The following is a 10,972-nucleotide window of genomic DNA, read 5'->3' as shown; positions in this document are numbered from 1 at the left end:
CCTGCACCCGCATGGGAAACCAGGAGAAACACCTGGCTCCTGGCTTCAGATCAGCTGCACTGGCCGCAGCGCCGAAAAAAAAGTTTTACAGTTAATTCTCATAGTGCAACTCATTGAGACAGATGTCCTGCATGGGAGTTAATGCACAGTGACTCCTGTTGTTAATTTAACAATCAACACTCTTATGTATGACGTCAGTGCTCACCCAAGGCTCTTGACATGAGCTGCCAAGGCTATGGAAGCCTTTTGAGTCCACAAACTGTCAGTGTTTAGACAGGGCCATAAGCAAAGTGGTAGTTCTCTCCTCCCTTTAGAGAAAAGTACATCCTTCTTTGATGGCCCCTTCTTTCCACTGGGGTCTCACTCACAGAGATCCTTCATATAGGACATTTTTTGCCATGGAGTCTTGGCTTTACATGTGTGAAATGCTCTCATGGGCTTTTCAGCCAGACCAGAGTGCCTTAAGGGCTCATTTTGAAGTCAGGGTACTAATAAAGGCAGTTGTCATTCTATGAGTCCAGCCTGACTCTTGTACCATTTTCATAATTTAGTGAATAAATTGCCACAGTGAAGACAGAGGAGTTGCAAGCTGACAGAAAGATACTGGGGCCAGATGAAGTCTCCATCTAAAGCACTGGTGGGGTGGCTCAGTTTTAGCACCCCCCATTTCCTATAATGAAAGGTATGGTGGCAGTGACCATTAAACTACTCTCTGCTCTTAAGGGGCAAAACAGAACTTTTTAGGACTGGAAGACAGGAACTGTAAGAATTTTCTCATGATTTTTTTTTCTCATGTTTAACTGAGAAGATTCTCTGCATCAGTATGGGGTTTGGCCCAGCTATTTATTTATTTATTTATTTGCAAGGCAGAGATACAAGAGAGAAAGAGAAAGAGAGATGTTCCATCTGCTGTTTCACTCTCCAAATGGCTGCAACAGCTGGAACTGGGCTGATCCGAAGCCAGGAACCAGGAGCTTCTTCCAGGTCTCCCATGTGGGTGCAGGAGTCCAAGTGCTTGGGCCATCTTCCACTGCTTTCCCAGGCCATAAGCAGAGAACTGGATCAGAAGAGGAGTGGCCTGGACTAGAACCAGTGCCCACATGGGATGCTGGTGCCACAGGCAGAGGATTAACCTACTGCACCATAGTGCCAGCCCCTAATATTCTTATATCTAAAGTGTAAGTCAGACATACCAGTTTTGACACTGGGGACTTCCATTTCCAAGCTAGTAATAGAGTCATTGACTTAGATTCAGTGTGGTGTCAGCCATAGCATTAATCTGGGTATACATCTACTGGATAGCTAGGGAAATGCAGCAGAGCTTTCATGAATGTACACATAACATCTTGTTTTAATGAGTGCACAAATTTTCCGCTGAGTGGCTGTGAAGATGTCCGTTTGGTTTTGGAAGACTGCCTTCCTCAGCTGAAAAGCTTTGGTATTATACAAGGACAATACTTCTTCTCTCTAAACAGCCTCCATGTACAGGTAATGCAGAAAATGTACTCTTGAATCTGTGTGCATGTTCACTGTTTTACCTCTTCCACAGCATAAGGCGTGGCTAAGAGTTTAGCTTGTTGGGCCAAGGTACTGATGTGGGAGAAGTGGGGTCTAAATTCTTATTCCAGGTCTTTCGCTTCTACCTGGAGAAGCATTCTAAGTACAGGCACAGAAACGGTGCACAAAGTGATAAAGTTTATTTAGAGATGAGAAAATACACAGACACACATACACAGGTGCATAGGAATGGAGTGGGCCAGAGAGAGATGGGGTGGGGGAAGGGAAGTAGAGAGAGAACCCTTAGCACCTTCTCTCATCCTTATCTCCAACAAAGAGTACCTCCCAGTATCTTCTTTTTTTTTTTTTTTTTTTTGACAGGCAGAGTTCGATCGTGAGAGAGAGAGATATAAAGGTCTTCCTTCTGTTGGTTCACCCCCCAAATGGCCACTACGGCTGGCGCGCTGTGCTGATCCAAAGCCAGGAGCCAGGTGCTTCCTCCTGGTCTCCCATGCGGGTGCAGGACCCAAGCACTTGGGCCATCCTCCACTGCACTCCCGGGCCACAGCAGAGAGCTGGCCTGGAAGAGGAGAAACCGAGACAGAACCTGGCGCCCCAACTGGGACGAGAACCCGGTGTGCTGGCGCTGCAGGCGGAGGACTAGCCAAGTGAGCCACAGCACCGGCCCCATCCCAGTATCTTCTTTGATGAGGTAGTGTGGTCACCTGGGAGGTTTATGACACCTCCATAAAATTCCATGTGGAGCCATCTGAGGAGTGATCCAGCAAATGGAAGATCTCTCTCTGTCTCTGTCTCTGTCTCTCCCTCTTTGTAACTCTGCCTTTCAAATAAATAATTAAATATTTTAAAAAAAGAGACAGTGAGGCAAGAGTTATTAGTTCCTGTGGAAATGTAAAAACCTAACATCTAAAAACAAAACAGGAAGCCTAAACAAGATAGACTTAGAATTTATTTTTTTAACAATAGTGCTTAATATTTTGACATTTTAAAACATACTATGTAAGAATTTTATTAACTCACTGCAAGGCAGGAAGCCCTTGAAGTCAGGCATGCTTGTGTTTATTTTAGATATGCCAATGCTTCAAATTGTATTCTATAATGAATAGAAGAGATCCTTATGAATTTATGCAAATGATCACATTGCCACAAAAAAAAAGGAACTCACAAGTAGTTTTTTTTTTAAATATTTATTTATTCATTTGAAAGGCAGAGTTACAGAGAGGTAGAGGCAGAGAGAAGGAGGTATTCCACTTGCTGGTTCACTCCCCAAATGGCTGCAATGGCAGAAGCTGGGCCTATCCAAATCCAGGAGCCAGGAGCTTCTTCTGAGTCCCCAACAAGGACTTGGGCCTTCTTCAACTGCTTTCCCAGGCCATAGCAGAGAGCTGGATAGGAAGTGGAACAGCCGGGACTCAAACTGGCACCCATATGAGATTTCAGCCCTGCAGGCGGAGGCTTTACCTACCACTCCACAATGCTGGCCACACAAGTAGTTTTTAAATTGGTGGAATTCAGTAGGAAGGTAAATGTTTTTATCTTTGCTTACAAAAACATGCTTTTCAAAGTGTTGTAAACCTTAGAAATTTCAAGGAAAAAAATTCCTTAAGCCTAGAAGGAAAAACATTTACGTCTAGAACCAAAAATATTTTAAGACATAGAAACCTGCAAATTCCATCTGCTCATTGAGTCTTCTATAATTACTTCTTGTATTTGACCTCTATTAGCAGTTTCATGAATCCATCAATTTCTGTATCAGAATTCTGAGAAACTTTAGTAACTCCATTAATCTTTTGTCAGATGCCTGTATTTAGAAATATTCATTAGAATTTCTTACGATTGTAAATGTTTGCAGAGAATAACCAGAATTGTGGATGACGAAACACTTAGAAGCACTACAATTAAAATTTGGATAAAAGTTCAGCAGTCAACAAGGAGATTTAGATATTTTCAGGTATACAGCATTTTAGAAAATACAGTACTTTTTCACAAAACAATTTTACCCTTTCAAGTCTCTGAGCATGTGATGGGAAGTGGCAGTCTCAAAGATTTTTGAAAGGCTTCTAAAGTTTTCTTTTTCATTAAGAGAAAAATGATAACTTATAAAGTCCCACCAGGAACACCAGACCTCTATAAATGTCATATAATCTCTAGGATACACACATCAACAATAGACTTACATAATCATCACTTCAAGTTTAGCATCTATACAATCAAAATAAACCTCATTAGCTATTATCTTTATGAGCGATACATCCTTTGAGGATCTCTAGGGGCCCAACTGGACAAATTCAAAAAGACGTAATTTAGAACTGTGATATTGAGACAGCCTGTTAAAGATGTCAGAAGCTTAAAGCATTTGGTCAAGGTAGGATCCCATATCGCTGTGAAATAATAGTTCTCCACCATTGTGAAGTAATAGAACTATAGACCAGGCATTATAATCAGAGTTATAAAGTGATCACTGAAATATTTAAAATAAATATTGTATTCAAAAATAACCTTAACCCGGGACTGGCACTGTGGCATAGCGGGTAAAGCTGCTGCCTGAAGTGCCAGCACCCCATATGAGCACTGGTTCGAGTCCTGGTGGCTCCTCTTCTGATTCAGCTCTCTGCTATGGCCTGGGAAAGCAGTAGAAGATGGCCCAAATGCTTGGGCCCCTGCACGCACGTGGAAGACCTGGAAAAAGCTCCTGGCTCCTGGCTTCGGATTGGCGCAGCTCTGGTCATTGCGTCCACCTGGGGAGTAAACCATCGGATGGAAGACCTCTCTCTCTCTCTCTCTCTCTCTCTCTGCCTCTCCTTCTCTCTCTGTGTAACTCTGACTTTCAAGTAAATAAATAAATATTTTAAAAAAAAAACCTTCAACGTTTTAAAACTCAGTTTTGCCAAGCAATAAGAACACAACAAAGATAGTAGAGAGCACCAGATAAATAAATTAATAAAACACAAAATCTTTGTGTCCTTGATCAGTTACCAAAAGGCAAAAAAAATCTCCTGTAATGTGTTTGTTCCTCCTAAGAAGATGGGCATCCAGATAATCCAGAAAAAAAGACTTAATGCAAAAGTACTTAGAGTTAATTAGATGCTGGAATGGCATATGTCCAAGGTTATGAGTATGCACCATATTATAAAAGAATGCAAGTAAGAAAACCTTGAATAGAAGAATACCTGACTCCTTAACACCAGAAAAAAAGCACAGGAAATCATTTAATTATAAGGAAAAATTTAAGTACACTCTGTTGTGTCACAGTAGGTTATATTGCTGCTTGGGATGCCAGTATGCTATATTAGAATGCCAGTTTGAGTCCCTGCTATTCTGTTTCCAATCTAGTTTCCTGGTAATGCGTCTGAGAGGCAGTGGATAATGGCTCAAGTACTTTAGTTCCTGTCACCCATATGAGACCCAGATGGAGTGCCTGGCTACTGGCTTCAGCCTTGGCTGTTATGAGCATTTGGGGGACTGAACCAATGGATAGACAAGAGTGTATTATACGGTGTGAGTTATACAAATGATGAGGGAATTGTGAGTCTTGCAATCTGGAGTCCTGCAGGAACAGTCTGACCTTTGTTCCACTCCCTTAATCTAGTGAGTTAATCTTTAGTAAGGCGTTGAAGTGAAGACAGAGGAACTGCAAGGTCATGGAGAGATACTGGGACCTGATGAAGTCTACATCAAAGACATTAGGGGTACGACCTCAGTTTCAAGACTTCAAGATTGCTGTACAAATAAATTGATAAATTCCAGAAAATAAATAGTTGACCTTGAGACTCAAAGCAGGTCAAAAGTCTACCTTTTTCTAGTCCTTACCTTACCCTTTCTTCCATGGATTGATAAACCTCCTAACTCAGCCTTGTAGGTGGAAGGTTGCAAGAAAATGTGATTTAAATGGGAGAAATGAAATGACTTTGATTTCAAATTTCCTTATTTTATCTCCCATGCTACCTCTATGGAAAATTTCCAAAGAAGAAGTAACTAACAACATATGAGTAGCTTTAGTTATGGAAGCAATTAAATATTGGAATGGTTTGCTATTTTAATTCCTAAGGTATTTTCCAAGAAATACTTGTTCATCAAGATAGTCACTTGAGGTTAAAAAAAAGTTTCCATAATCAAATAAAGTTGGGAATTCTGTTTGAATTTGTCTTATCTAGACTTGCCCATGGCTTGACTAAGTGCTTTTTTAAATACACTTTTTAACATTCAGTTTAGGGAACATAAATAGTGTGCTCTTCTCTGCAAGGCATTTCAAAACAATAAGCAGTCTTCTATCCTTAGGATAAGGTAGGGTCCAATAGCACAGTCTATTGAGAAGGATCATGGATGAAGGATTTCAAATATACATTTTAGCTGTGGTTCAGCCACTAGTTATATTACTGAAGGAACTTTGCTAAATCAAAGTTTTTTTTTTTGTTATTTCTTTAATATGTAGAACCAATAATGTAAATTATGACTATGTAAGTAATTTCAAGATAAAAACTAAACTTAATGAATATCACCAAATCATGAGTTAAATAGAATGACCTCAATGCTTTGAAATCTCTAGTCATTTTGAAAAAATACAACTGCAAAACAATTTTGTAAAACAAAGTAAATAAATGGGTTGCCTATTTGAAAGGTCAATCCAGTTCACATATTTGATCTGAGAGCTATGTGTAAACATAGTCTAAGCATGTATCTTCTTGCTCTTCTTATATCCTTATTTCAGTTCATTAAAATAATTGTTTATTATATAGAGTCACTATAGGGAAAAGTGGATAAGTGAAGTGGCTGTCAGCATTTTCTCTGAAACTTGTCTGTTTCCATTCAAAACCAGGTTCTATCACTAGCTAAGGGCCCTTGGGCAATTCATGAAATCATTTGTTACTTAGTGTCATGAATTGTAAATAGGAGATATTACTCTTTACTCATGGAGTAAAATTGGGAGGATTAAATAATAAAATGTAGCTAAAACAGAAATAATCTCTAGGTACTGGATACATGTATGATTTTTCACTGTCATGTCAGGTCATGAGAATATATAACTTGTTATCAAAAATTTGTGTCTGCAAGCAAATAGTTTTTTTCCTGATTTCTTATGGTGTTTTTCAGGGATGCAAATAAAATGTATCCTTTGAGGACTACCTAAATTTCATTAATCCCAATGCCTCTTGGGAATAAACCAATAGTCTCACACTACACCTGATATTCTTTTATTTTTAAAATTATGTTTTACATGAATCCAGCCAGTTCCAGTAAAATGCCTTCTTTTTTTTTTTTTTTTTTTTTTGACAGACTGAGTGGACAGTGAGAGAGAGACAGAGAGAAAGGTCTTCCTTTTGCCGTTAGTTCACCCTCTAATGGCCGCCGTGGCCAGCCTGCTGCGGCCAGTGCACTGCACTGATCCAATGGCAGGAGCCAGGTACTTACCCTGGTCTCCCATGGGGTGCAGGGCCCAAGCATTTGGGCCATCCTCCACTGCACTCCCGGGCCACAGCAGAGAGCTGGCCTGGAAGAGGGGCAACCGGGACAGAATCCGGTGCCCCGACCGGGACTAGAACCCGGTGTGCTGGCGCTGCTAGGTGGAGGGTTAGCCTAGTGAGCCGCGGCGCCGGCCATAAAATGTCTTAATTTTTGTATATAAAGACCAGGAGAAGGAAGGAGGGAGATTGAGGTAAAAAGAGGGGGAGGGAGGCAAGTGGTTATTTTCTTAGAACTACACTTATGATATTCATGAAATCTGTTCTCTTTATACTAATAAAAATTTAAAAAGACTGAGATAGTAAGAAGCCTCTTCTATATTGTTCATTTATATCTATGTTCCTTTACACACTGAATAATCACCTAGAAAAAATGGATTAATTTGACATGAGATATCCAAAATCTACTTTAAGAAATTCCTGGATAACAGAAAATATACCTATTATAACCAAGAGGAAAAGCAGAGGTGCACTTGCATACAAACCCCAACCGGCAAAAAGTGTTTTTCAACTTACAAAGAAATCTTCAACTCTCTGCTTCTTCCTCAAGGATAAAGGGTTTCTACCACATATATGAAGGATCTTCAAAATTTCATTAACAAATGATGCAACAAACATGGTGGAGCAGGTATCCCTTTGATACAATGCATTCATGTCTTGTAGGTATATACCCAATGGTGGGATTGCTGGATCATGTGGCAGTTCTATTTCTAGTGTCTTAAGGAATCTGCATATTGTTCTCCATAGTGGCTGTACTAATTTACTAATTCCCACCAACACTGTATAAGAGAGTTCCCCTTTCTCCACATCATCAGTCGCATTTGTTATTTTCTGTGTTTTGATAATAGCCATTCTAAGAGGTGTGAGGTTTTGGTTTGAATTTCCTTGATGGCTCGAAATATTGAACATTTTTTTTTCAAATATTTGTTGGCCATTTTTATTTCTTTTTTTTTAAAGATTTATTTATTTATTTGAGAGGTAGAGTTACAGACAGAGGGAGAGACACAGAGAGAGAGAGAGGTCTTCCATCCACCGGTTCACTCCCTAAATGGCCACAAGGGCAGGAGCTGGGTCAATCCAAAGCCAGGAGCCAGGAGCTTCTTCCGGGTCTCCCACGTGAGTACAGGGGCCCAAGGACTTGGGCCGTCTTCTACTGCTTTACCAGGACATAACAGAGAGATCAGAAGAGAAGCAGCCAGGACTTGGACCAGCGCCCATATGAGATGCCAGACCAGCAGGCAGAAAGCTTAATCTACCACGCCACAGCACCAGCCCCTGTATTTCTTGTTTTTTTTTTTTTTTTGTTTGTTTGTTTGTTTGTTTTTGACAGGCAGAGTGGACAGTGAGAGAGAGAGAGAGAGAGACAAAGAGAAAGGTCATCCTTTACCATTGGTTCACCCTCCAATGGCCACTGTGGCCAGTGCACCACACTGATCCGAAGCCAGGAGCCAGGTGCTTCTCCTGGTCTCCCATGCGGGTGCAGGGCCCAAGCATTTGGGCCATCCTCCACTGCACTCCCGGGCCACAGCAGAGAGCTGGCCTGGAAGAGGGGCAACCGGGACAGAATCCGGCGCCCTGACTGGGACTAGAACTCGGTGTGCCAGCACCACAGGCGGAAGATTAGCCTATTGAGCTGTGGCGCCGGCCTATATTTCTTGTTTTGAGAACTGTCTATTCAGGTCATTTTCTCATTTCTTACCTGGACTGGTTATTTGTTGTTGAGTAGTTCCTTTTTTTTTTTTTTTTAATTCCTAATATATTCTGTATATTAACCCTTTGCTGGATAAGTAGCTTGCAAGTATTTTTTCTAATTCTGTCAGATGTCTTTTCATGCTATTGATCGTTTCCTTTGCTGTGCAGAAGCTTCTGAGTTTGATATAATTCTATTTGTCTAGTTTTGCTCTTGTTGTCTGCACTTTTGAGTTCTTACCTTGAACTGCTTGCAATAGCCAAGATATAATTCAACTAAGGTCTTTCATCTCTTTCAGATGAAAGGTCAATGAGGAGTGTGTGGAGGAAGATGCAGCTGCCTCTTCTCTGAACCACCCCTTTGCCTTCAGACTTCTCTGGGGCCAGCAGCCCCCCAACTAGGGGCCTGGTGCTGCGGGTTCTGCTGATGATCATGGGCTCCATGTCCAACCAGCAGTTTGCAGGTGGCTGCACCAAGGAGGCACAGGAGGATGCAGCCCGGGTGGCAGATCAGCCACAGCTGCTGCACAGGGCCAGCATCTGTAGGTAGTTCAATGTGCATATGGGGTTTGGTTTCCTGTCCATGACTGCCTAGTGGACGTCTTTGTGCATCAGAGTAAGCTGCACATGGAGGGCATCCGGAGCCTTGAAGGAGAGTGAAGCAGTGGAATTTACCTTCAAGAAGTCTAACAAGGGCCTGGAGTCTTTCCATGTTACTGGGCCTGGTGGAGTGTTCCGTATTGGGAGCGAGAGGTGGCCAAAGGGGAAGAGCATGTAAAAGCACAGATCTAAAGGAGACAGGTGCTACAACTGTGGAGGTCTAGACCATCATGCCAAGGAGTGTCACTTTTGCCACAGCATCAGCCGTATGGTGGCCTCATGCCCCCTGAAGGCGCAGCAGGCCCCCAGCTCCCAGGGAAAGGCAGCTTACTTCAATTCACAATAGCTAAGATATTGAATTAACCCAAATGTCCAACAGTTGATGACTGGATAAAGAAATTATGGTATATGTAACTCCGTAATACTACTCAGCCATAAAAAAGAATGAAATCCTGTCTTTTGCAACAGAATGGATGAAATTGGAAATCATTATACTTAGTGAAATAAGGCATTCCCAAATGACAAATACTATGTGTTTTTCCTGATCTGTGGTAACTAATAGAATACCAAAAATGTAATGTATAGAAGTGAAATTGACATTTTGAGCTTCAATGTTTGTTTACAGCCTTTGTCTCTATTGTTGAGAAACCATGTTTTTTTTTTCCATACTATTTAACTCATCATTTAGTATAGTGTTAATCTTATGAGTATGATGTGAGTTGAAAGTAAATCATTGTGGGGCTGGCACTATGGTATAGCAGGAAAAGTCGCCACCTGCAGTGCCAGCATCCCATAAAGGTGCCAGTTCAGGACTTGGCTGCACCACTTTTGATCCCGCTCTCTGCTATGGCATGGGAAAGCAGTAGAAGATGACCCAAGTCCTTGCGCCCCTGCACCCAGGTGGGAGGCCCAGAAGAAGCTCCTGGCTTTGGATCGGTGTAGCTCCAGCCATTGTGGCCAATTCAGGAGTGAACCAGTGGATGGAAGACCTCTCTCTCTCTCTCTCTCTCTCTCCTCTCTCTCCTCTCTCTCCTCTCTCTCCTCTCTCTCCTCTCTCTCCTCTCTCTCCTCTCTGCCTCTCCTTCTCTCTCTGTGTAACTCTGACTTTCAAATAAATAAATAAATAATTTTAAAAAAAGAATGTACTATTCACTGAACAAGAGAATATATATATATATTTAAAAAGAAAGTAAATCATTGTAAAGATAGAGGGAAAGTGAGATGAAGGAAGAGCAAGGGTGGGAGTGTGAGTGGGAGGGAAGTAGGGTGGAAAGGATCACTATGCTCCTACATCTGTATACACGAAATACATGAAAAGTGTATAGCTTAAATAAAAATTCAAAGAAGAGAATACAGGCATCTGACACTGATCTCCTTTGCATGAAGTAGAATGAGTTGAAGGTGAACTATGATTCTTAAATTCTCCATAAGAATAGAAGAAACTGGAACACACATATGATGCCATAACATTTCCATATGTATATTAAGGGACTAGCTTCTATGTCATCTGTCTCAAAGAAATAGTACAGTTTGGTAATATTAATTTCCTGGGGGCCATTAAAACAAAGACAGAAGGTCAGACAAGACCAGAAAAAATTGAAGGCACCTAAAACCTCTGGCCAAGCAGATGGAAAAGAATAGTTTGTAAACTTAAAGCCAGTCTGACAAGAATTACACAGTGGTTTTCTAATGTACAGAAACCAACA

The 10,972-nt window shown here is 41.3% G+C and overlaps 1 pseudogene; it reads left to right on the top strand.

Moving 5' to 3' along the window:
• The first annotated feature begins 9,099 nt into the window (after nucleotides 1-9,099).
• Nucleotides 9,100-9,612, top strand: LOC100343090 (protein lin-28 homolog A pseudogene; annotated as a pseudogene).
• The last annotated feature ends 1,360 nt before the right edge of the window (nucleotides 9,613-10,972 follow it).

The sequence above is a fragment of the Oryctolagus cuniculus genome, chromosome X, assembly GCF_051225735.1.
Source record: "Oryctolagus cuniculus isolate XC-2025 breed Fujian yellow rabbit chromosome X, ASM5122573v1, whole genome shotgun sequence".
In the NCBI taxonomy this organism is placed as follows: Eukaryota; Metazoa; Chordata; class Mammalia; order Lagomorpha; family Leporidae; genus Oryctolagus; species Oryctolagus cuniculus.
This window is presented reverse-complemented; position numbering and strand designations above follow the sequence as displayed.